We start from the raw sequence: 25222 nt of genomic DNA, 5'->3' as shown, positions 1-25222 counted from the left end.
ACATATGACTATTTTACACCATTTTAAAGACAAGACTCTCGTTAATCTAACCACACTGTCCGATTTCAAAAAGGCTTTACAACGAAAGCAAAACATTAGATTATGTCAGCAGAGTACCCAGCCAGAAATAATCAGACACCCATTTTTCAAGCTAGCATATAATGTCACATAAACCAAAATCACAGCTAAATGCAGCACTAACCTTTGATGATCTTCATCAGATGACACTCCTAGGACTTTATGTTATACAATACATGCATGTTTTGTTCAATCAAGTTCATATTTATATCAAAAACCAGCTTTTTACATTAGCATGTGACTAGCATTCCCACCGAACACTTCCGGTGAATTTACTAAATTACTCACGATAAATGTTCACAAAAAACATAACAATTATTTTAAGAATTATAGATACAGAACTCCTTTATGCAATCGCTATGTCCGAATTTAAAATAGCTTTTCGGTGAAAGCACATTTTGCAATATTCTGAGTAGATAGCCCGGCCATCACAGGCTAGCTATTTTGACACCCACCAAGTGTGGTACTCACCAAACTCAGAATTACTATTAGAAAAATTGGATTACCTTTGCTGTTCTTCGTCAGAATGCACTCCCAGGACTTCTACTTCAATAACAAATGTTGGTTTGGTTCCAAATAATCCATAGTTATATCCAAATAGCGGCGGTTTGTTCGTGCGTTCAAGACACTATCCGAAGGGTAAAGAAGGGTGACGCGCCCGACGCGTTTCGTGACCAAAAAAATTCAAAATATTCCATTACCGTACTTCGAAGCATGTCAAACGCTGCTTAAAATAAATTTTTATGCGATTTTTCTCGTAAAAAAAGCGATAATATTCCGACCGGGAAACCCTGTTTTCGTTCAAAGACGAAAAAATAAAAACATGGTGTCGGCTCGTGCACGCGCCTCAGTCTCATTGTTCTCAGATCGACCACTATCCAAATGCGCTACTGTTTTTCAGCCATGGCCTGCAAAGTCACCATTCATCGTTCTGGCGCCTTCTGAGAGCCTGTGGGAGCGTTAGAAAATGTCACGTTATGCCAGAGATCCCCTGTTTTGGTTAGAGATGATCAAGAAGGCCATGAAATGGTCAGAGAGCGCTTCCTGTTTGGAATCTTCTCAGGGTTTGGCCTGCCAAATGAGTTCTGTTATACTCACAGACACCATTCAAACAGTTTTAGAAACTTTAGGGTGTTTTCTATCCAAATCAAACAATTATATGCATATTCTAGTTAAGACACTAAACACTATTAGAATAGCCTATTTGGGAAATGCTCTTAACTTTACCTTGTCTTAATGCTTTTGACAGGCTATTTGAATTAATATTGCTTTTGGCCATTTGGTTTGCAACGACAGGTAAGAGGGATGCATGCATCATATCTTGTATGGTAGACTATGCTTTGCTCAACTGTAAGGTTTGTTCAAACTACTTGTTCTATCTTTCTGGTGTTTGTTCTACTTCTCTCATTATTAAGGGAAAGGGGGATACCTAGTCAGTTGTACAACTGAATGCCTTCAAATGAAATGTGTCTTCCGCATTTAACCCAACCCCTCTGAATCGGAGCGGTGCGGGTGTCTGCCTTAATCGACATCCACGTCTTCAGGGAACAGTGGGTTAACTGCCTTGCTCAGGGGCAGAACGTCAGATTTTTACGTTGTCAGCTCAGGGATTCGTTCCAGAAAACTTTCAGTTACTGGCCCAACGCTCTAACCACTAGGCTATCTGCCTATCATGTTTTTAGGCTATTCTGAAGCAACTTAAAACTTTCAGAGAGCGCTTAGCTCGCCGTTAGATAAATGTTTTGTTTGATCATGAAGTATCACGGCCGGAGAAAGTCAGCATGCATTACAACTGAAGTCATATTCATATCCAATGGAGATAAAATACAAAATTTGACTTTTAAAATAAGTAGACACTTGAGCGTCCACAAAACAAACAAAAGAAAGGTTCCAACTATATGGCCCAGAACATCTGACATTGAGAGAAAAAACTGAACACATTTTCTGACTGGACATTTTGCGCTGCTAATGGTGAATATCTTAGCTCTGTGTACATTGTTCTGTTGCATTCTGCTCTTTACTGTGTGGTGCCAGTCAAGTTGAAATAGGCTATACATCGTCTGTCACCATCGACGATGGCTGTCAATCATCTTTGATATCTGAAACTACCATAATATTGTTCAACCCTAACTCAGTGGTAACCTCATTACATTTGCTGCACACTCAACCAGGGTGTTAGTGTTAGGAGAGAGAGAGCAAATGACTGCCTACTAGGACTGTTCTGCCTCTATAGTACTAGATGACTGTTCTGCCTCGATTGTACTAGGCTAATTGACAACATGCCTTCCACCGTTTTCCCTCTCATCCTCAATGCTCATAGTGGCCTGATTTTTACCACTGTCAAATGCAAGGCATATGGAGTCATATTGCTGATGTTTTTTTTTTCTGTTTAGTTGGATCCCATTCAAAACACAAGGTTTCATCGCGTTATCTTTTTGGTTGCAAACCCTGCAAGTACCTATGGCTCTTGTCCTTAGCCAATAATAGACACATTGGATTGTTCTTGTGCCGGCAGATTCCTCAATTTCACTGATATGCATCTCTTTATTAGGACCAGGAGTTTTTTCACAACATTCACAGCCCTAACTCTGTTGTTGAACATAATGATGAAAACCTCTCACAGTGAATTGCGGTGTTGTTAGGTTGGGCTATTTTGGAGTTTCTTCTAGTTTACCATGACTGATACAAGTGGCAGTCATTGTTTTGTAAAGGACATGTCACTCCTCTTCCATGTAGACCAGGGCTGCCAAACCCACTTCCTGGAGATCTACTGTCCTGTGGGTTTTCAGTTGAACCCTAATTTAACACACCTGATTCTACTAATTAGCTGCTCAACAAGAGATTAACTAGCTGAATCAGGTGTGTTAAATTAGGGTTGGACTGAACCTACAGGACAGTAGATCTCCAGGAAAAGGTTTGGGCAGTCATGATGTAGGCTAATGATGCTGTGAAAACCAATTAAGGCATAAGAAGAAAAGGTCACCTGAAGAAGACCTCTGTGATGCAAGTTTTTCTCCATGTAGACTATAAATTACTGTCGTAGAGCAGCCAGCAACACTGTGTCGTAGGCCAGGACTCCTCTTTGTTCTAATGAGCAGAGCCAGGCCATTCGGTCTTTGTTTGGTCCAACAGATTAATGACCGCTAGACAGCCAGGCAGGACAGGGCAGGCAGCTTGGTATGTTTATTTTAATGGCCTGCTCTAACCTCACCGTTGCTCATCTACAGTCCACTGTCAGTGTCTTGTCTTCATGTGGGAATCTCTCCTCTCGCTCTCTCTCTCTTCTGGGAGACAGCAGGATACATGCCATCTTAGCCCTCCTCTGAGCCACTATGTACATTTGTGAGTGTTGCATGATGTGTGTGACTCTTACATTAAGAGGTAGTTAATGGAAGATGTTGTAGACTGAAAGTGGTATGTAAACTCAGCAAAAAAAAGAAACGTCCTCTCACTGTCAACTGCGTTTATTTTCAGCAAAAAAAGAAACGTCCTCACTGTCAACTGCGTTTATTTTCAGCAAACTTAACGTGTAAATATTTGTATGAACATAAGATTCAACAACTGAGACATAAACTGAACCAGTTCCACAGACATGTGACTAACAGAAATGGAATAATGTGTCCCTGAACAAAAGGGGTGGTCAAAATCAAAAGTAACAGTCAGTATCTGGTGTGGCCACCAGCTGCATTAAGTACGACAGTGCATCTCCTCATGGACTGCACCAGATTTGCTAGTTCTTGCTGAGATGTTACCCCACTTTTCCACCAGGGCACCTGCAAGTTCCCGGACATTTCTGGGGGGAATGGCCCTAGCCCTCACCCTCTGATCCAACAGGTCCCAAACGTGCTCAAAGGAATTGAGATCCAGGCTCTTCGCTGGCCATGGCAGAACACTGACATTCCTGTCTTGCAAGAAATCACGCACAGAATGGGCAGTATGGCTGGTGGCATTGTCATGCTGGAGGGTCATGTAATTACACTTAAAAATCTTAATGTATTAGTTTTCTTCCAAACCCCCCCCAAAAATGTAAGCGTTGACATGAAATCAGAAAATCCAATTTCATTGTTTCACTATGAACAATTTGTAATTTTAAGAGTGAAAAACAAAATCTAAAACCATATATATTTTCCCAAAATATGTTATGTAAAAATGTAACAGAACTTTTGGCGATATGGCCAAAATATATGATAATTTTCAAATGTGACGGTGTTTTATGTTTTTGATTAATGAAAGTTCTACATTTGCTTTATGAATAGTGCGTGACCCTATGGTGGCAACACATATATATATTCTATTATTTCAATGGGTCTTTCTCCATTCAGATTGTTTTATACTGTTCAATTCAACTTCAACCTTAAATAATTTCCTGCATTTCCATCAATTTCTGCACTCATTTGAGATCATTTCCACACTGCCACGATGTGGGCAAAAATACTAGGCCTTATTTTTAACCAAATGTTGCAATTGCGATTTAGATCAAAACCCTTGGGTGAACTTTTGGAATCATGGAAATAGAATGTTTATTATAATTCTATAGTTAGAATATTAATAATAGTGGGCACTTTGAATACAGTGTTTGACATGAGAACGACTGAAAATGCCATGGATGAGTTATTGTGACAGGGTAGGAACCAAAGTGATGTTCATTGTTTCCTATGGGACCCTATAGTCTTTGGCTACATTAAACTTTATTCATGCTTCGCCTATTCCTCTTTGATTTAGAAGATACTGTTGCACAAACAACATGCTGATTTTGGCCTCCACCAGTACTGGTATCAGGCTGTATTAGCTAGCTACGTTTGCTCTGAGTCAGTACTTTTATTAGCTAGCCAGCTAACTAGCGATTAGCATTAGTGGCTAACACAATTTAGCTTAACTTACTAAGAAAATACAATTTAGCTGTTTGCAGATGTGAGAAACACAAACTAATATTGTAATTATAGAACGCTTGTCGCGTTATATTAAGATCAAAGTGGAAACAACATCGTCATCAACATTGTTGCGTGTGCTGCATTGGCCATGCAGACTGAACGAAAGTGTCTTGTGGTCAAGCAACAACATGCGCTCCTTGAGTGATGAGGTGGGACTAGGTCTGTGTGGAAAGAGAGAGAGCGGAGAGGGATGACTCAAGTAGCGTAAAGTATAAAAATGGACGTTACACACGGCGTATCACATTTAACAAACCAAACATTTAAAATACCGTTATAGAAGGTAAAGTAGAAACCCAAACCGGTCCGTGCATCAATACCGGTGTATATAGTAAAGTACGGTATACTGCCCAGCCCTAGGACCCCCTTAGTAGTAATTTATCAACCATTATTTTACTAGGTATATTGACAAAGAACAGTGCACTACTTTCTCTTGTACATTAAGAACCTGGGAAGAGATGCAGAGGAGAAGAAAACAATGTGCCTATTTGAAAGCTAGATACAAATAAGTAGCTTGCGATGTTTAATTTTTTTTTTTTTTAAGTAACTTCCATGCTAGAGAAGGTTGGAGACCCCTGGTCTAGTGAGTGTGCATAGGTCCAGTGCAAGATGGTCAGTGCAGATAGATTGGGTTCCATTAGTTGACTATTTAGCAGTCTTATGGCTTGGGTGTAGAAGCTGTCTCGGAGCCAGTTGGTCTGAGAGCCGATGCTTCTGTACTGTTTCCCGGACAGTCTATGGCTTGGGTGGCTGGAGTCTTTAGAAATTTTCTGACATTGCCTAGTATAGAGGTCCTGGATGCCAGGGAGCTCAGCCACAGTGATGTACTGGGCTGTCCGCACCCCTCTATAATGCTTTGCGGTCTAGGGCAGTGCATTTGCCATATGAAGCGGTGATGCAGCCAGTCAAGATGCTCTCGATGGTGCAGCTGTAGAACGTTTTGATGATCCGAGGTCCCATGCCATATCTTTTCATCCTCCTGAGGAGGAAGAGGCGCTGTCGTGCCTCCTTCGTGACTGTGCGGAGGTGTGTGGACCATGTTAAGTCCTTAGCGATGTGGACACTAAGAAACTTGAAGCTCTCTACCTTCTCCACAACATCCCAGTTGATGTAGATGCGGGCGTGCTCTAACCTCTTTCTCCTGTAGTCCACGATCAGCTCCTTGGTCTTAATGACATTGAGGGAGAGATTGTTGTCCTGGCACCATACTGCTAAGTCTATGACCTCCTCCCTGTAGGCTTATTCATGGCAGAGGTGTTGTTACCGACTCTTACCACCTGTGTCCGACATGTCAGGAAGTCCAGGATCCAGTGTCAGATAAAGGGGTTCACTCCCAGGGTCCCTAGCTTGGTGACAAATTTGGAGGGGACTATGGTGTTGAATAGGGAGATGCTTATCTGTGTTGTCTCTGTTGTGAATGTGATGTCTGTGGCAGTAGGGCAGGGAGCCATAGGAGTGAGTCTGTGTGAGGCTGTCATTGTGTGGAGATCATCTAGATTAGCTCCCAAATTAACACCAGGGACAGAGAGAAAGTGGCTCGGGTCAGCCCAGTTTGGACCAGTTTAGACCAGTACTTAGAACTTGGAACAAACTGGAGTGAAGTGGGGAGCATGTCATCAGATGGTCACTAACTGAAAAATGAATAGCACTCAGACATCCAATGATTCTTTATGCAGGTCCTTGAGAATGTTTAAGTTATGACTTAGAGAGAACATGTTGGAGCATGTCACCGGTCACTATCTGGCCATGCTACAGTGAGGGAAAAAAGTATTTGAACCCCTGCTGATTTTGTACGTTTGTCCACTGGCAAAGAAATGATCAGTCTATAATTTTAATGGTAGGTTTATTTGAACAGTGAGAGAAAGAATAACAACAAAAAATCCAGAAAAAACCGCATGTCAAAAATGTTATGAATTGATTTGCATTTTAATGAGGGAAATAAGTATTTGACCCCCTCTCAATCAGAAAGATTTCTGGCTCCCAGGTGTCTTTTATACAGGTAACGAGCTGAGATTAGGAGCACACTCTTAAAGGGAGTGCTCCTAATCTCAGTTTGTTATCTGAATAAAAGACATCCGTCCACAGAGGCAATCAATCAATCAGATTCCAAACTCTCCACCATGGCCAAGACCAAAGAGCTCTCTAAGGATGTCAGGGACAAGATTGTAGACCTACACAAGGCTTGAATGGGCTACAAGACCATCGCCAAGCAGCTTGGTGACAACAGTTGGTGCGATTATTCGCAAATGGAAGAAACACAAAAGAACTGTCAATCTCCCTCGGCCTGGGGCTCCATGCAAGATCTCACCTCGTGGGGTTGCAATGATCATGAGAACGGTGAGGAATCAGCCGGTGAGGAATCAGCATCTTGTCAATGATCTCAAGGCAGCTGAGACCATAGTCACCAAGAAAACAATTGGTAACACACTACGCCGTGAAGGACTGAAATCCTGCAGCGCCCGCAAGGTCCCCCTGCTCAAGAAAGCACATATACATGCCCGTCTGAAGTTTGCCAATGAATATCTGAATGATTCAGAGGACAACTGGGTGAAAGTGTTGTGGTCAGATGAGACCAAAATGGAGCTCTTTGGCATCAACTCAACTTGCCGTGTTTGGAGGAGGACCCCAAGAACACCATCCCCACCGTCAAACATGGAGGTGGAAACATTATGCTTTGGGGGTGTTTTTCTGCAAAGGGGACAGGACAACTTCACCGCATCAAAGGGACGATGGACGGGGCCATGTACCGTCAAATCTTGGTTGAGAACCTCCTTCCCTCATCCAGGGCATTGAAAATGGGTCGTGGATGGGTATTCCAGCATGACAATGACCCAAAACACATGGCCAAGGCAACAAAGGAGTGGCTCAATAAGAAGCACATTAAGGTCCTGGAGTGGCCTAGCCAGTCTCCAGCCCTTAATCCCATAGAAAATCTGTGGAGGGAGCTGAAGGTTCGAGTTGCCCAACGTCAGCCTCGAAACCTTAATGACTTGGAGAAGATCTGCAAAGAGGAGTGGGACAACGTCCTCCTGAGATGTGTGCAAACCTGGTGGCCAACTACAAGAAATGTCTTACCTCTGATTGCCAACAAGTGTTTTGCCACCAAGTACTAAGTATTGTTTTGCAGAGGGGTCAAATACTTATTTCCCTCATTAAAATGCTAATCATTTTATAACATTTTTGACATGCGTTTTTCTGGATTTTTTTGTTGTTATTCTGTCTCTCACTATTCAAATAAACCTACCATTACAATTATAGACTGATCATTTCTTTGTCAGTGGGCAAACGTACAAAATCAGAGGGGGATCAAATACTTTTTCCCCTCATTGTACTATTAGCCTACTAGTTGGTGGGTGTCGCCTACCATGAAGCTTTGTGGCTTCACCTACCACCTAGCTCTGAATCACTTCCACTCTGTCATTCAACAGATAAGAATAGATGATCTGAAGCAGCAGTAATTGTCTGACTGAGGCCACAGCCTCATCTGTTTCCCTTTTAGAATGCTGATCCATCAAATGAAAATGTATTTGTCATATGCTTTGTAAACAAGTGTAGACTAACACTGATGGAAGAAAAAAATAACACAAGGAATAAATACAGAGTAAGAAAAACATGTATACAAGAGGTAGCAGTAACGAGTTGATGTACGAGGTAATTGAGGTAGATATGTGCATATACAGTTGTATTCAGAAGTTTACATACACTTAGGTTGGAGTCATTAAAACTCGTTTTTCAACCACTCCACAAATTTCTTGTTAACAAACTATAGTTTTGGCAAGTCGCTTAGGACATCTACTTTGTGCATGACACAAGTAATTTTTCAAAATTGTTTACAGACAGATTATTTCTTATAATTCACTGTATCACAATTCCAGTGGGTCAGAAGTTTACATACACTAAGTTGACTGTGCCTTTGAACAGCTTGGAAAATTCCAGAAAATGTTTACCTGTGGATGTATTTCAAGGCCTACCTTCAAACTTATGCTTGACATAATGGGAAAATCAAAAGAAATCGGCCAAGACCTCAGAAAATAAATTGTAGACCTCCACAAGTCTGGTTCATCCTTGGGAGCAATTTCCAAACGCCTGAAGGTAGCACATTCATCTGTACAAACAATAGTACGCAAGTATAAACACCATGGGACCACGCAGCCATCATACCGCCCAGGAAGGAGACGCATTCTGTCTCCTAGAGATAAACATACGTTGGTGTGAAAAGTGCAAATCAATCCCAGAACAACAGCAAAGGACCTTGTGAAGATGCTGGAGGGAACAGGTACAAAAGTATCTATATCCACAGTAAAACGAGTCCTATATCGACATAACCTGAAAGGCCGCTCAACAACACATTTGGCAGAAAATCGTTTTCATAAGATAACAACAGAAGTGCAATGCTATTTGACTTTCTTTGGAAAAACAGTGCACAGCCATCATATTTCAAATGGTTATCATAGAAAGAATGTAGCCAGCTCCATGTCCTAATGTTTCCTTGAAGTTAATCTTGCATTTTATCTCGCTACCGGAGAAAACTAGCTTACACAGTCGGAGCGCTGTCTGGTGATCCAATGATGAGAGAAAATATATTTAATCTGAGTGGAAATGTGCAACTGAAGCACAAAATGTGTCCTTTTACATGTATTTGATTTGGAGACTGAAGCAGAGTAGAATTTACAATAAGAAGCATTTTAGATCTGCTTTTACCAAACGCAGCAAGATCTTTTTTCCTGTGATTTATCTTTCCTTTTCAGCTTGAAAACACAGAATCCTGAGTTAGGCTAACACAACTCATGGTCTGTGTCTGGTTGTGTGTGTCTTTGTTCCTGGAGCGCTCTGAGACAAATGACTGCTTTATCAGGACTGAAACACGATCTGGGACCCAAAATGGCATCAGCAGTCTCTCACTGTCACCTGTCCTGACTGTCTTGTCCCAGCTGTGTGAGGACCGCAGTATTGGATTTTATAAGCTGATTTATGTGTTTACCGCTTGTGTTTAGATCCCTGGCTTTATACTAATTATGTCCTCTGCTTTATTGGATACTAAAAAACTTGTCATGGTCTGCAAACATTGATTATAGGCCTCCTACTAGACTACCATAGCAGCATGCACATTGTGCTTGGTAATACAGGGTGGAGTGGAGAGAGGCTATATTTATGGTCCTAGTTGGGAAATAGTTTTGGATTATGTATCTTCATGCAGCGCACGTGTTGCTTTCTGTGTAAGTATACTACCAGTTTCCGTTTGCCAGTAATAGCCGGCTTTTGGCCTATTAAAAAAAAAATAATAGAATAGCCAACAAATTAAATTGCCGCTGGTCAATTGTCCGGGAGAAGAAATAATCCCATTGCAAAATTGTTTTTTTTGCCTATTGATGGAAATACCAGTCGATGTAAATTAATTTGATTGGTCATGCTTATCGATCTATAGGTTAATTTACATAATTTAGTGGAATTAAATTGGCGTGTGTGTAGGCTACAGTGTATCTTATTTCACACCCATACAGCAAACTGAGCCTTTGAGTGGAAAATCTGTCACAGTGGGAGAGCTGCTGCAGCATCTCAAATGGCAGCAGAAGGCAGTCTTCATCAATGCGTCACACACCACCTTGCAATGAGCTGGAGGCAGTAGGCTAAGCATTTTGAAAAAGTATACTTATTTGTTTGAAACCTGCATGTTTTCATGCTTCAAAGTAACCTATTATTAGATATCCCCCCCCACACACACACACACACACACACACGTTATTCAATCATTGCATCCAAACTGCTTGCGCGTGTCAATGAGCATCTGCGTAGCCAGGTGCTAAAATGGTACTTGGTTATATTTTTGAAGCTGCAAGTCCCGCCTCTCCCATCTCCTCATTGGTTTTTAGGAGCATATACCCATGTGGCTGATTTGAAAGTTGAACTGAGGTTCACACTCCATTCGAGTTGGTGGTGGTAATGCACCTTAAAGTTGGTTGCCGACCGCCATATAAAGTCCAAAGAAGAAGATTACTAGAAACGAACTTGGTTTACAGTTTTATCTGTGGATTAATTGTCGGAGTAGAGGACCTTGTGCATTTCAGGTAAAATAACGACCCGACATTTCTATCCCAGGACAAATTAGATAGCAACAGCAAGCTAGCTAAATTGCCATGAATGTTTCATGCGTTTTGACCTGTCTGTGTGTCCTGATTGCATCTGGTGTGGATGGACAAAATCAAAATGTGCGATGGCTCATGCGGACGGGCGTGCGTGCCCGGTCTACTCAGCATGTCAGCTTGTCTGGGCATGGACTCTACAGGGTGTTGAAAGCGTTCCACAAGGATTCTGGCCCATGTTGACTCCAATGCTTCCCACAGATGTATCAAGTTAGCTGGATGTCTTTTGGTTGGTGGATCATTCTTATTATTATAAGAGTGTGCAAAGCTGTCAAGGCAAAGGGTGGCTACTTTGAAGAATCTCAAATATAAAATATTTTGATAGTACATGATTCCATACGTGTTATTTAATAGTTTTGATGTCTTCACTATTATTCTACAGTGTAGACAATAGTCAAAATAAAGAAAATCAGTTGAATGAGTGGGTGTGTCCAAACTTTTGACTGGTACTGTATTTGTTTACATCCCTGTTAGTGAGCTTTTCTCCTTTGCCAAGATAATCCATCCACCTGACACGTGTCGCATATCGATGAAGCCGATTAAACAGCATGATAATTACATAGGTGCACCTTGTGCTGGGGACAATAAAAGGCCACTCTAAAATTTGCAGTTTTGTCACACAACACAATGCCACAGATGTCTCAAGTTTTGAGGGAGCGTGTAATTGACATGATAACTGCAGGAATGTCCACTAGAGCTGTTGCCAGAGAATTGAATGTTAATTTCTCTACCATACGCTGGTTTGAATTCAAGGTATCTGTGACCAACAGATGCATATCTGTATTCAAAGTAATATGAAATCCATAGATTAGGGCCTAATGAATTTATTTAAATTTACATATTTCCTTATCTACTGTGACTCAGAACAATTTCAAAGATTTGACTATGCTGTGTTTCTATTTTTGTTCTTTGTGTTTGTGTGTGTCATAGAGATATATTTATATCATTTATTGGTATTTTTTAATGGGTTGGGGTCACCCCTCACGGGGATGCGTGTTACGCACCTGTTAATTACAACTATAAGAAATCTATAAATTATATCCAGCTCAGGGCTCCAGCTATGCATTTGGTTTGCCAACTCAGTCTTTCTTAAAGTATGGGTCGCGACCCAAAATGGATTGCGACGTGTCAGAGTAAATTCATAATTATTTCATTTATTACTGGAATTGATTTGGCCAAGTGCATCTGCGCTCTCTGTCCAGTGCTCTCTCTGCTGTTTGGCAGCTGCGCGAGCGGGAGATGCCCTGTGCTTCGCTGCTTACCGGATCTTTTTTCTGCACTTTTCTTGAAGATCACTCCGCGACACATACAACGCAGCGCTGTGGTTCAGCAGCAGATGATGAACTGTCAGCCACTGACATATCATTCCCACTCGCCATCACTCACGGCTTTCATCAAATGGACTCATGCTAGCCACAAGTTCTGGCTGAGCTCAATTGTCATGAACCGCAAATACAGCGATGAGTTTCTCTCTTTCATACACATTTATAACGAGGAGCGCCCACAATGTGTTTTGTGCGAGGAAGTGCTTAGTAGTGCTTCGACAGTGGAAAAGTAAGTCAGCTAGTAAGGCATTGTTGTCATTTTAACAGGTGATGATACGCAGAAATAAAGGAGTACTAACTAACTCTCATAGTAGTTGATGTGAGTTTCTCTTTCAAACAATCCCCTGGCCTTGTACACAGCTAATAGGTAACGTTAGCCAAAGCAAGCTAGCTACTGTGCAACCCTTAGTAACAGTACAGATGAAAAATAATCAGGACTACTGTAGATCTTACTGTAGAAATTGTTAAACTAGTCTAGGTTGGAACTGTTGCTTTTAAAATACAAGTACATTTGATTCTTAACTGGAATAAACTGATTGAAGCAAGATGCTTTTTGAGGCAAACCCACTCACACAGTTCTAGGTTGCTCATCTACAGCAGGAAGCGGTCTCCAGCCTGACTGAGAAAGCAGTAGATGTTCTGATCCAGTTTGGCACCACATACCTATGCAAGTCAGTGTTGCACTGTCAAAAACAGAGCCCAGAATAGACATGCTTGTTGAAAACTTCAACCAGCCACACACCTCTCATTCAAACTGTGTGTCTGGTCTACATCTGTGTGATGTGATCAATCAGTTTATTCCAGTTCAGAATAAAAAATGTGTTTGAATTTTAACAGCAACAGTTCTAACCTAGACTTTCTTTCAACAATAATTTTTTACAGTAAGCTGTACAGTAGGCCTGCTCATTTTTCAGCTGTACTGTAACTTAGGGTTGCACTATCAAAAAGCCTGTGTGTGTTCTGTTATTCATCTGTGTGATGTGATCAATCAGTTTATTCCAGTTCAGAACGAAAATGATTTATTGTATTTTAACAGCAACAGTTACAGGCTAGACAGATATGTTAGTGTTTTTAATGGGGGAAAATAAACATTAATTTATATTTATATGGATATTTGTTTTTGTCTATATTGCATTTATTTTAGGCATAAGTGCAATATGAATGAAAAAGGAAACCGCACACTGCTCTTGATAGTATCACTGATCTTTAATAAGTTTACGTATCGGCCTCACAGCCTTCCTCAGAGCTTTTGTGAGGTTTTTTAAATTAGCACCCTTATGTAGACTTAGCCCCACCCACATCCGTTTCACGCATCGAAAGGGGTTGGAGGCGAAGGAAAAACATAAGTGCTACCAAATATAAGAATATGCATTTTATAAATATTCAAATAAAGTGTGTAAATAAGACGTATTAAACACGTTTGTAAAACCACAATGAGGACATAGACCTACCGAGCAAGTTTTCATTACATTTTGTGTACATCGTACGAAAAACAGAGTAATCTTAAATAGGGGCATAATTCATGTTCAAATTCACAACATAACATACATAGGCATTTCACCATTAAGACCTTCAGGAAATAATGTCTGGAGGGTGAAAATCCAAAAACATTCTCTTTTACTCAGAGTATTATTAACATCACCTCCCCTGTCTGATATCTTAACTTTCTCTATGCCACAAAATCTAAAGGTAGAAATGTCATGCTTTAGGTCATTAAAATGTACTGCGACTGGATAATCCCTGTCGTTTCTCCTGATTGAATTTTTATGTTCACTGATTCTCTGTTTGAGAGCCCATATGGACATTTAATAATGTAACTAACATGGGTGGTGGAACACGTAATAATGTCATTTATTTGGAACTGTTTTCCTGTGTGTGTGGCAGAAATATTCACACTTCATCATATTGTTGCACGGTGCGCATCCTCTGCCTTTATAGCTACCATTTGGAAGAGGGCGTAAAAGATCCTGGCTGATTTTCTTTTGTGGCTGGCAGTTGGCATGAACCAATTTATCGTGTAAATTGCGACCTCTCCTATACACAATAAGTGGTGTTTTTTTTAATTCAGCCGGCAAAACTGGGTCCGATGATAAAATATACCAGTGTTTCTTTACCGCATCTCCCACTTTTCGCGAGTTCAAAGTATATGTAGTTTGTGAACATTACGGAGTGTTCTTTAGCTTTAGTTTTTGTAGCAGTTCATTTCGTGTTTTTCCCTATGTCAAATTAAGAGCTTCATCCACACATTGTGGCGAATAGCCTCTTACAAACCTAATGCGGATCTCCGCTGCTTTTTCTCCGTAATCCTCTGTGGAGTGGCATATATACGGCGCAGTCTGAAAAACTGGCTTCTTGGAAGGCCTCTTTTTAATGGCTCAGGGTGGAACCTGTCTCCATGTAATAGACTGTTTCTGTCCGTTTCTTTTCTATACAGAGTTGTAAACAGGGTTCCATTTGATTTCTCAATCCACATATCGAGGTAATGAACACGTTGAGTGTCACATTCAATAGTGAATTTGAGATTGGGGTCAATGTCATTGAGTAGTGCCATAAAGTATGACGGCTCTTTTTCCATTCCTTCCCATGTGCAAAAAATGTCATCAATATATCGATACCACTTCAGGACTTTATTCAAAAATGGATTTTCATTTTCATTATTAACAAAACGTTCTTCAAAAATACCCACATAAAGGTTAGCGTAGCTCAGAGCGAATGTGGAGCTCCAGATTAGAGCATATTTCCCTTTGGAACACCTGTGTGGGATCAACACTCTGTTTTCTATAGAAACGTTCATTGCTGAGTTGTCTCTGAAATTCTTCTTTAGATTTTTCATAGTCTAAAACAACCACCGCACCCCCCTTATCTGCAGGCTTAATAACCAAAGATGAATATTTCATTAATTCATTAAGTACCTGTTGTTCAGTTCTAGTGAGATTCTTCTGAATGTGGTTTGTTTGTCGCGTATATACTGACGTGGCTTCTTGTTCGACTAACCTACAATGGGTATTTATCTAGGAGTTAAACAACCATAGGACAGAATTTGCCTTTGGGCTTAAAATGGGTACCAGTTCTTTGACGTGTTTCTAGGCCTGAAAAAGTGTTTTGAGAACGCATGCTTAAGTTTAATCTTGCGAAAGAATTTAAACAGATCTACTTTTGTATTGAATGGTTTATCTATACATGTAGGTACAAAAGAGAGGCCCTTTAGATAAGACTGAGACTTGTGCGTCAGTAGGGTCTTTTTTGGAGAGGTTAATTACTGCGTCCTGCTGTAGCTCCGTGTCCACGGCCTGTGATCCTGGTCTCCTCTTCGACCGCTTGCCTCTCCTGCATCGTTTCTTTTCTTTCGTGGAGCCTTGTGTTGCTTCCGGGCTAAAAAAACCCGGCTGTGTGCCATGGTAGCTGGAGTCGCTGTCTGTAGGGAATTCTTTCTCAGTGGATCAAATCAAATCAAATCAAATCAAATCAAATTTATTTATATAGCCCTTCGTACATCAGCTGAAATCTCAAAGTGCTGTACAGGAACCCAGCCTAAAACCCCAAACAGCAAGCAATGCATGTGAAAGAAGCACGGTGGCTGGGAAAAACTCCCTAGGAAAAACTCCTGAGAAAGGCCAAAAACCTAGGAAGAAACCTAGAGAGGAACCAGGCTATGAGGGGTGGCCAGTCCTCTTCTGGCTGTGCCGGGTGGATATTATAACAGATGCCTCTGTGTCCAAGTTTCCATGTCGGCCTCTGCTCATGTCCTTGGGCCTTCCCATGCGTACACCTGGTTGAGCTGGTAGTCCTCTATCTCACTGATATTTCTTGATCTTTGTTGCTTGTAGAAAGTCTCTGTATTTCCCAATGGACTGATTGATCGTGTCGTCTATGGCTGAAATTTTGACCTAGAATCTCCTTCATTATAACCTCATGTTCGCTAATCTTCAACTTCTTTTACTTCCTTCGACACATGTTCAACGATTAATAGCATTAAATCTAAAGGACATTTGTTGAGGATTTCACCCCATTTCTGATTTTAAGTTTGACAGTCTAGTGCAGAACTGGGTTCTCCATGTTGGAGGTAGGGAAAATAATCTTGTTGGTGTCTTCTTGTGTGAATGAAAGGGTACTCGCACAATGCGTGGTAAGTGAGTTGATCTCTCGTAGTGGATCCATTGTATACTTGGTACTACTTTTTCTTTTTGTGTATACCTACAAGATTTCAGAGTGAAAAACAGTAATTCAAAAGGCACTCGCACATCTGAGCAATCTTTTTTGCAGGTGCATGGTAACGTACGCTAACCCCATTCCGTACGAGGCTGCAAAACAACTAATGGGACTGTAGCGACTGTGTTGACATCAAAATCTGGGGTGTGAACTACGTTTCTATTCAAGCGTTGATTGACATGGTAATGGCTCTATAGTATTGGAGAAAAGTAGAAAAAATTGACACCTCCGACGCTGTACGTTACATCGTGACGTGTCATGGCGTAACGTACAGCACGCATAAAGCTAATTCTGTCTTACAGCCTCACTCCACCAGGTGTAGCACTTCTCTCATCATTTAAAAACAAGAAATGGACAGTGACGGGGCTAAGGGGGATACCTAGTCATTTTTTGCGTCATCACTGCAAGCTATCATGACTCTCAAAAGCCGCTGTTTACTCCTGATGATCACTTTAGCACCACCCTAAAAACCCGATTGAAATTCGACACAAACCTTGAAATAGGTATGTAATGACACATTATATAAACTCTTTATACTGTTTTATTTACATTGTAGAGGCGATAGGTGATAAGTTGGACAGATCGAGTGAAAAAAGCCGTTGCCCCAAACATCTCTCCTTCTCACTATCACACAATAGGTTTAGCTTCCCCACACGCCATTTTTAAAAAGACCAGACGGAGCTCATTGCCTTCATGAATCATGCAGAGATGGTCATCATGAAGGTCTCGTCATTGATTTTGTTCGAAAGGAGAGAAATTGTGCTTTACAATGGTATTAATATTACAGTTGATCTGGAAGTATTATGTTTTTGGGGCGCTAAAATAAGGTAAATTGTACGGACAAGCGCGATGTACAAAAGTGAGTGCGTTCACGTTAACAGTTGAACAAGATGAAGGAGAAAGGAAACCGCACACTGCTCTTGATTGTATCACTGATCTTTAATAAGTTTACGTATCGGCCTCACAGCCTTAGTCAGAGCTTTTGTGAGTTTTTTTTTAAATTAGCACCCTTATGTAGACTTAGCCCCACCCACATCCGTTCCACACATCGAAAGGGGTTGGAGGCGAAGGAAAAACATAAGTGCTAAGGCCGTGAGGCCGATACGTAAGCTTATTAAAGATCAGTGATACTATCAAGAGCGGTTTCCTTTTTCCTTCATGTACAACTGTTACCATGCACCTGCAAAAATGATTGCTCAGATGTGCGAGTGCCTTTTGAATTTAGGCATAAGTGCAATGAAATGTACTGATATTTATGTATAGTTGCTTATTTTCCCAAGGGTCCCAGGAAAACACTGAATTTCTAATTTGGGTCCCAGGCTGAATTAGTTTAACCTGTCTGGGAACCTGGGACGCTTGCGTCCCACCCTAGTCAACAGCCAGTGGAATCGCGTCGCGCGAAATAGAAATACCTCATAAATGCTATAACTTCAATTTCTCAAACATATGACTATTTTACACCATTTTATAGATACACCTCTCCTGAATCGAACCACGTTGTCCGATTTCAAAAAGGCTTTACAGCAAAAGCAAAACATTAGATTATGTTAGGAGAGTACCCTGCCAAAAAAAATCACACTGCCATTTTCAAAGCAACTAGCATGCATCACAAATACCCAAAACACAGCTAAATGCAGCACTAACCTTTGACAATCTTCATCAGATGACACTCCTAGGACATCATGTTACACAATACATGCATTTTTTGTTCGATAAAGTTCATATTTGTATATAAAAACAGCATTTTACATCGGCGCGTGACGTTCAGAAAATATTTTCCCTCAAATGCTTCCGGTGAATCAGCGCTACAATTTACAAAATTACTATTCGAAAACATTGTTTAAATGTAATATTGTCATTCAAAGAATTATGGATTAACATCTCGTGAATGCAACCGCATTGCCAGATTTAAAAATAACTTTACTGGGAAATCACACTTTGCAATAAACGAGGTGGTATTCTCAGAAAAATAGGCTAGGCGATACATGTTAGTGCCATCTTGGAACCATCTAAAATCAAATATACTATTGTAAATATTCCCTGACCTTTGATTATCTTCATCAGAAGGCACTTCCAGGTATCCCAGGTCCACAACAAATGTAGTTTTGTTTGAAAAAGTTAATAATTTATGTCCCAATAGCTCCTTCTTGTTTGCGCGTTCCGAAGGCTACTCAAAATGTACTGTAGCGCGCAGGACTTGTCGTCACGAATGTGCAAAAAATATATATTTACGTTCGTTCGAACATGTCAAACGTTGTATAACATAAATCTTTAAAGCCTTTTTCAACCAGAGCTTCAATAATATTCAAGGCGGACGATTGCATTGTCTTACTAAACGTTTCGGAATGAGAGGGTACCCATGGGCGCCCGCGTCATAGTAGTAATGGCCCTCCCCCTGTGACCAACTTTCCAAGCCTCTCTTTCGGTCAGTTTCTACCATAGAAGACTCAAACCACTTTGTAAAGACTGTTGACATCTAGTGGAAGCCTTAGGAAGTGCTAAATGAATCCTAACTCACGGTGTGTTTCATAGGCAAAGTGTTGAAGGTGATTCCACAAATCAGATTTCCACTTCCTGCATGGAATCTTCTCAGGTTTTGGCCTGCCATATGAGTTCTGTTATACTCACAGACACCATTCAAACAGTTTTAGAAACGTTAGTGTTTTCTATCCAAATCTACTAATTATATGCATATTCTAGTTACTGGGCAGGAGTAGTAACCAGATTAAATCGGGTACGTTTTTTATCCGGCTGTGCAAATACTGCCCCCTATCCCCAACAGGCTAAGAACCCCTGTGCTAATTTGCTGACTAAGTGGCTAGATGTCAAGGTCAAGCTTCTTGATTACAGCAGAGAAATTAAATCAGAGAGATCCTATTAAATTACTATTAGTATTCTAATTCTTAATTCTTAATTATATGCATTAAATCATCTCCTGGATCGAAATCTGTGCGTCTCCACAAAAAAAAAAAAAAAAAAAATGGTGCCCCTTGTCTGCACATTCGGTTAAACCGTATACACCGGTATGGTACAGAAACAGTATGAAAATGTGCATACCACCCAACCCTACTAAGTACCCTCGGCCAGGAAACACCATTGGTGTGTCTGAGCCCTAAGTACTGTTATAATACTCCACTGTTTGTGCTGCTGCAGGGCTCTGTTAATTGAATCAGACCTAGCCAGCCTCTCTCTTTGGAAAGCGCTTCAATGTAAACAACATTTATTATGCTGAAGCCTCTCTCTCTCATCGTCTCTCCCTCTTCTCCCATACAACACAGCAGAGCAGCAATGTGTGTGTTGCATCGTGTTAGTGGACATTTATTACCACTATTTGATCCAGGTGCAGATGTGCTTTTTGATGTTTTATCTCTCTCTTTTGATGATTTCTGTTTTTATTCTAGCCATTAAGGGGATCAATTGGTGTGCGCGTGTGTAGGCCTTGTTATTGCTAATGGGTTATAATGGACAGTAATGGCCTGTGTTTGTAGTTGACCTTTTCATCTCAGAGGCTTTAGAGCTTTAGATGGCATAACACCCTCCTTCATCAATAGATAGGAGTAGGAGGAACCACCTTTATATCAAGTAGATGTGGGACACCATTTTAGAGTCAAGCTTTTCAACAGGCACAGCTCCCCCTTTTAGGCCTAGCCTTTTACCTCCTTGATGGGGTTTGATCACATTGTATTGGAACTCTTCTAATTCGAGCAGCGTTTCATTTAAACTTCAGTTATTGTGAATAAAGCTCAGGTGTAAGTCTTTCGCTCTGTCCCCTCTCTCGGTGTCTGTCTCTCTCTCTCTGTCTCGGTCTCTCCTTCTGTTGCGCTCTGGTTCTGTCTTGTTCTGTTGCGCTCTCGTTCTGTCTGGTTGTTGCGCTCTCACTCTGTCGTGGTCGCGCTCTGTCATCGTGTCTGTGGTGGTCCGCTCTGTCGTGCGGTCGCGGTCTCCCTCTGTCATGGAGACAGAGCTCTCTGTCTCCCATGCTCTCTGTCTCCCATGCTCTCTGTCTCCCTTTCTCTCCCTATATTAGTATTGAGAGGTGTTGATGGACTCTCCTAGTCTGTCAGCTTTCCAAACATGTTATAATGTGCTGAATCATGCCTGAAATTCCTGTGACCAATACGCTGTCCAGTCAGGACCAGGAATGTGCGCGCACACACACACACACACACACACACACACACACACACACACACACACACACACCTGCGATTAATGACTTTGTACATCACACACTGTCTCGATCTGCCTGACCCCCCACCCCCCATCTCTGTGAATGTGCTGCAGCCTTAAATGAGTGCTCATGTGGCTCTGCTGCTCTGGTGAGCAGGCACAATGACATTTCTCCTCCTTGTGTCACTGGCTGGACAGGCCCAGTCTAACCAAGCCAGGGAGCCCTCCTTAACGGCCTGCCCAGCCCGGCCCAGCCATGTGAAATTAGGTCACTGGGAGACAATGGCTTGGTCTGGCACAAAAGGATTTTATCCCCCTCTTTCTTCCTCTCCCACTTGTCTCTCATTGCCTAACCTATAGTCCAAGAAAGTTATTCTGAATTTGCAAACTCCCATATTTACCCTCCTAAATGAGCTGCCTCAAATCGGTAGTACGTAGTCACACATTCTTGAAGACCTGTTTGAGTTTTAGCTGCCATTTAGATATTAGCTACCACGTCATCAAGCAACAGATTTCAGCAAAGCACACAACAGAACAGTGTACTGTCTACACTCGGTTTGATGTTTTTATGAAATAGTTTTCATTTAATGGTTTTTAATCATAGCTGAAGTTTGTGTTGCTACTGGTTCTGCGACTGGTCCGCCTTTACAGCTGGGAACGCAGGTTTGTGTCCGGGATTCCTGTTAAGTAGCAGTTAGTGTTAGCCTGCTCCATTTTCATAATGGCTATCTGTCCTAGCCCACCAGTGTTTTTATTCACGGCTGGGCACAAATGCTTCAGGTGTGAGATGATTTCCACACAATCACAAGATGCAGATAAGGTGGAACTGGAAAATGGACAGGGATTTGTCTGCCCTAAATGCACTGCCATCAAGCATCTTAGGGAGAGATCCTCCGGCTGTTAGCTCGGCTGAGAGAAAAGGAAAACCTGCTTTCTAAGTACACCGACCTTGCTGTAACCCAGGCAAACCCAATCTCAGTTTTAAATTCCTCCTATAGCAAAGCTTTTGAGTCCAGCAGTGTTGATCTGTCCCAATCAAGCGCTCAGATGTTAAGCCATGGGAGACTGGACACTCACAAGCCGTAGGAGATCAGGGAGGCAGTCTTGGCCACCCATCTATCCAAGAAGATCCGGTCCAGCTATCAAACAGCTTTGCCTGGCTTGAGACCAACCTACCAGCCCCGGGAGTCAGCACGGATCCTAGGTGTATACCAGCCGCCGGCTGCCCAGTGGCACCCTTTTGGCCTGCCTACTGTCTGTGGACCGACCCAGGAGCACGTGTTATTGCCCACAGTTCTGACCAACTACTCCAATATTTACACCTTCACTCACACGGGTTTTAACAACCTTTGTTTTAGGCGATCTGAGGGAGGACTACAAACATATTTTTTACCGACCCTCGCTAGCACAGGGAAGATCATTTTTCCTGGACCCCTCTCGTGCTACCGAAGGGGTTCGGAACGCTTTAGCTGACTCTTTGCCTTAAATGAGTACCTAAAGAAACTTTGGAATAACAGGAATGTCTCTTTGTGTCAACTTTGATTTGCTGTGGGAGCAACCAGCACTTTTTAAAAGAGACTGGATTCATCCTAACCGCAGGGATTCCAGGATTATTTCCAGCAACATCGCAAACTGTTTGGTAGTGCTACAGTTCTCTTTGTCAGAATAAGCAACAGAGGACTTGGAAACCATACTCCTATAGAAATGGCACTATGGTCATTATGAGTGACCTAATTTATGTTCCTTTAACGCCGCCTCCTAGTGAGTTTATACAAACTCATCTCTTACCATTCTGATAGATTGAAGACAGTCAGAAAACGTGGTTGTAACGTTAATAAGTTGGTTGTTATTCCATTGGTTACCTCTAGGCAGATACCACAGAGGCAAAGTAGGGCCCACTCATTGAATATTTCACTGTCAAATGTTAGAGCAATCACTAGTAAAACCATTCTCGTGAATGACCTCATTACTGAGCTCAAAGTTGATTTGAATGTTTCTAACTGAAACCTGGCTGTCTTCAGACTGTAGTGCCGCTCTTATTGAAGCCTCGCCCCCGGACTACAGCTTTTCATACTCTAACAGAAAAGTTGAAAAGGGGTGGGGGGGGGGGGGGCATCCTCTATTTTTACTAGTGCTCTGCTTTAAGGGCTTTTCATTTGGCGACTTTGGATCTTTTGAGCATCTTGCTTTACTGTCTAAATATCAGCCACCATTGCTGGCCATAACCTTGTATAGGCCACCAAAACACTGCCCACTTTCTTTATTGATTTCTCTTAACTATTGACTATTGTCCTTGAGAACTATGATGAAATCATTGTTGGGCGATTTTTAATATTTATGTTGACAAAGAGACTGACTCCAAGGCCATTGGTTTTATGAATCTTTTGAGCTCTATGGACTTTATCCAACATGTTACTGGGCCCACAAATAACTGTGGCCATACTCTGGACCTGGTTCTACTGACATATCCTCTACTGTTGATGTTGCTTTATCTGATCACCACTGTGTGTTTTTTACTAGCTTGTAGCCCACAGCACATGGTAATACTGAACACATTAAGAAACGCTATCTTACCTCTGAAGGTACTACAGAATTTATTGAGTGTATGAACAATACTCCATGACCTATTTTGCCTTCCACTTGTCATGATTTAGTTAACTTTAATAGGAATTAAAGGCAACCGTTGATACCATAGTTCCAGTAAAGTTGAAAAAGCCCACATCCAAACAGAGACCTCTTGGATGAGTGAGAAAACAAATAAATTAAAGAGAAATTGCAGAAAAGCAGAGTGGAAGTGGAGAAAGTCAGTTGCAGGTCCATTATGATATTCTGAGAAAGCAACTTGGCATATACAGTACCAGTCGAAAGTTTGGACACACCTACTCATTCTACATTGTAGAATAATAGTGAAGACATCAAACTATGAAATAACACATGGAATCATGTACTAAACCAAACAAGTGTTAAATTAGATTTTAGGTTCTTAAAAGTAGCCACCCTTTGCCTTGATGACAGCTTCGCACACTCTTGGCATTCTCTAAACCAGCTTCACCTGGAATGCTTTTCCAACAGTCTTGAAGGAGTTCCCACATATGCTGAACATTTGTTGGCTGCTTTTCCTTCACTCTGCGGTCCAACTCATCCCAAACCATCTCAATTGGGTTGAGATCAGGTGATTGTGGAGGCCAGGTCATTTGATGTAGCACTCCCATTATTCTCCTTGGTTAAATAGCCCTTACACAGCCTGGAGGTGTTTTGGGTTATTGTCCTGTTGAAAAACAAATGATAGTCCCGCTAAGCGCAAACCAGATGAGATGGCGTATCGCTGCAGAATGCTGTGGTATCTAAATAAATCAGACGGTGTCACCAGCAAATCACCATCACACCACCTCCATGCTTCAGGGCGGGAGCCACACATGCGGAGATCATCCGTTCACCTACTCGCCATTTTACAAAAACACGGCGGTTGGAACCAAAATCTCAAATTTGGACTCATCAGGCCAAAGGACAGATTTCCACCGGTCTAATGCCCATTGCTCTTGTTTCTTGGCCAAAGCAAGTCTCTTCTTATTATTGGTGTCCTTTTAGTAGTGCATTCCTTGCAGCAATTTGACAATGGCCTGATTCACACAGTCTCCACTGAACAGTTGATGTGTCTGTTACTTGAACTCTGACGCATTTATTTGGGCTGAAATTTCTGAGGCTAGTTACTCTAATGAACTTATCCTCTGTAGCAGAGGTAACTCTGGGTCTTCCTTTCCTGTGGCGGTCCTCACGAGAGCCAGTTTCATCATAGCGCTTGATGGTTTTTGCAACTGCACCTGAAGAAACTTTCAAAGTTCTTAATTTTCCGTATTGACTGACCTTCATGTCTTAAAGTAATGATGGACTGTTGTTTCTCTTTGCTTATTTGAGCTGTTCTTGCCATAATATGGACTTGGTCTTTTACCAAATAGGGCTATCTTCTGTATTACCCCCCCCCCCCCCCACCTTGGTCACAACTCAACTGATTGGCTCAAACGCAAATGCATTCCAGGTGACTACCTCATCAAAGCTGGTTGAGAGAATGTCAAGCTGTCAAGGCAATGGGTGTCTACTTTGAAGAATATTAAAAATATTTTTATAACACTTTTTTGATTACTCCGTGATTCCATATGTGTTATTTCATAGTTTTGATGTCTTCACTATTATTCTACAATGTAGACAATCGTAAAAATAAAGAAAAACCCTGGAATGAGTAGGTCCATACTTACGAATGGTACTGTATAACAAGGCAATTAGAAATGCCAGACGGGCTCATTTTTCACTCATACTCTGAATAATTAGTTCTCTTCTCGACCATTGATGTCTTGATAAATCCTTCCCCCGCAAA

The 25222-nt window shown here is 41.5% G+C and overlaps 1 protein-coding gene and 1 long non-coding RNA gene across 2 annotated transcripts in view; both read left to right on the top strand.

Moving 5' to 3' along the window:
• Nucleotides 1-25222, top strand: part of LOC115155726 (TSC22 domain family protein 1) — a 93561-nt gene that overhangs the window by 12790 nt on the left and 55549 nt on the right. The gene's annotated exons all lie outside the window — the stretch shown is intronic.
• LOC115155727 (uncharacterized) lies at nt 2563-3560 on the top strand. Its single transcript, XR_003868119.1, has 2 exons — nt 2563-2810; nt 2976-3560. It is a non-coding gene; the product is annotated as an uncharacterized LOC115155727 (long non-coding RNA).

The sequence above is a fragment of the Salmo trutta genome, chromosome 20 (assembly GCF_901001165.1).
Source record: "Salmo trutta chromosome 20, fSalTru1.1, whole genome shotgun sequence".
Lineage (NCBI taxonomy): Eukaryota > Metazoa > Chordata > Actinopteri > Salmoniformes > Salmonidae > Salmo > Salmo trutta.
The sequence above is the reverse complement of the archived record's forward strand: the minus strand, read 5'-3'. Positions and strand labels throughout refer to the sequence as shown.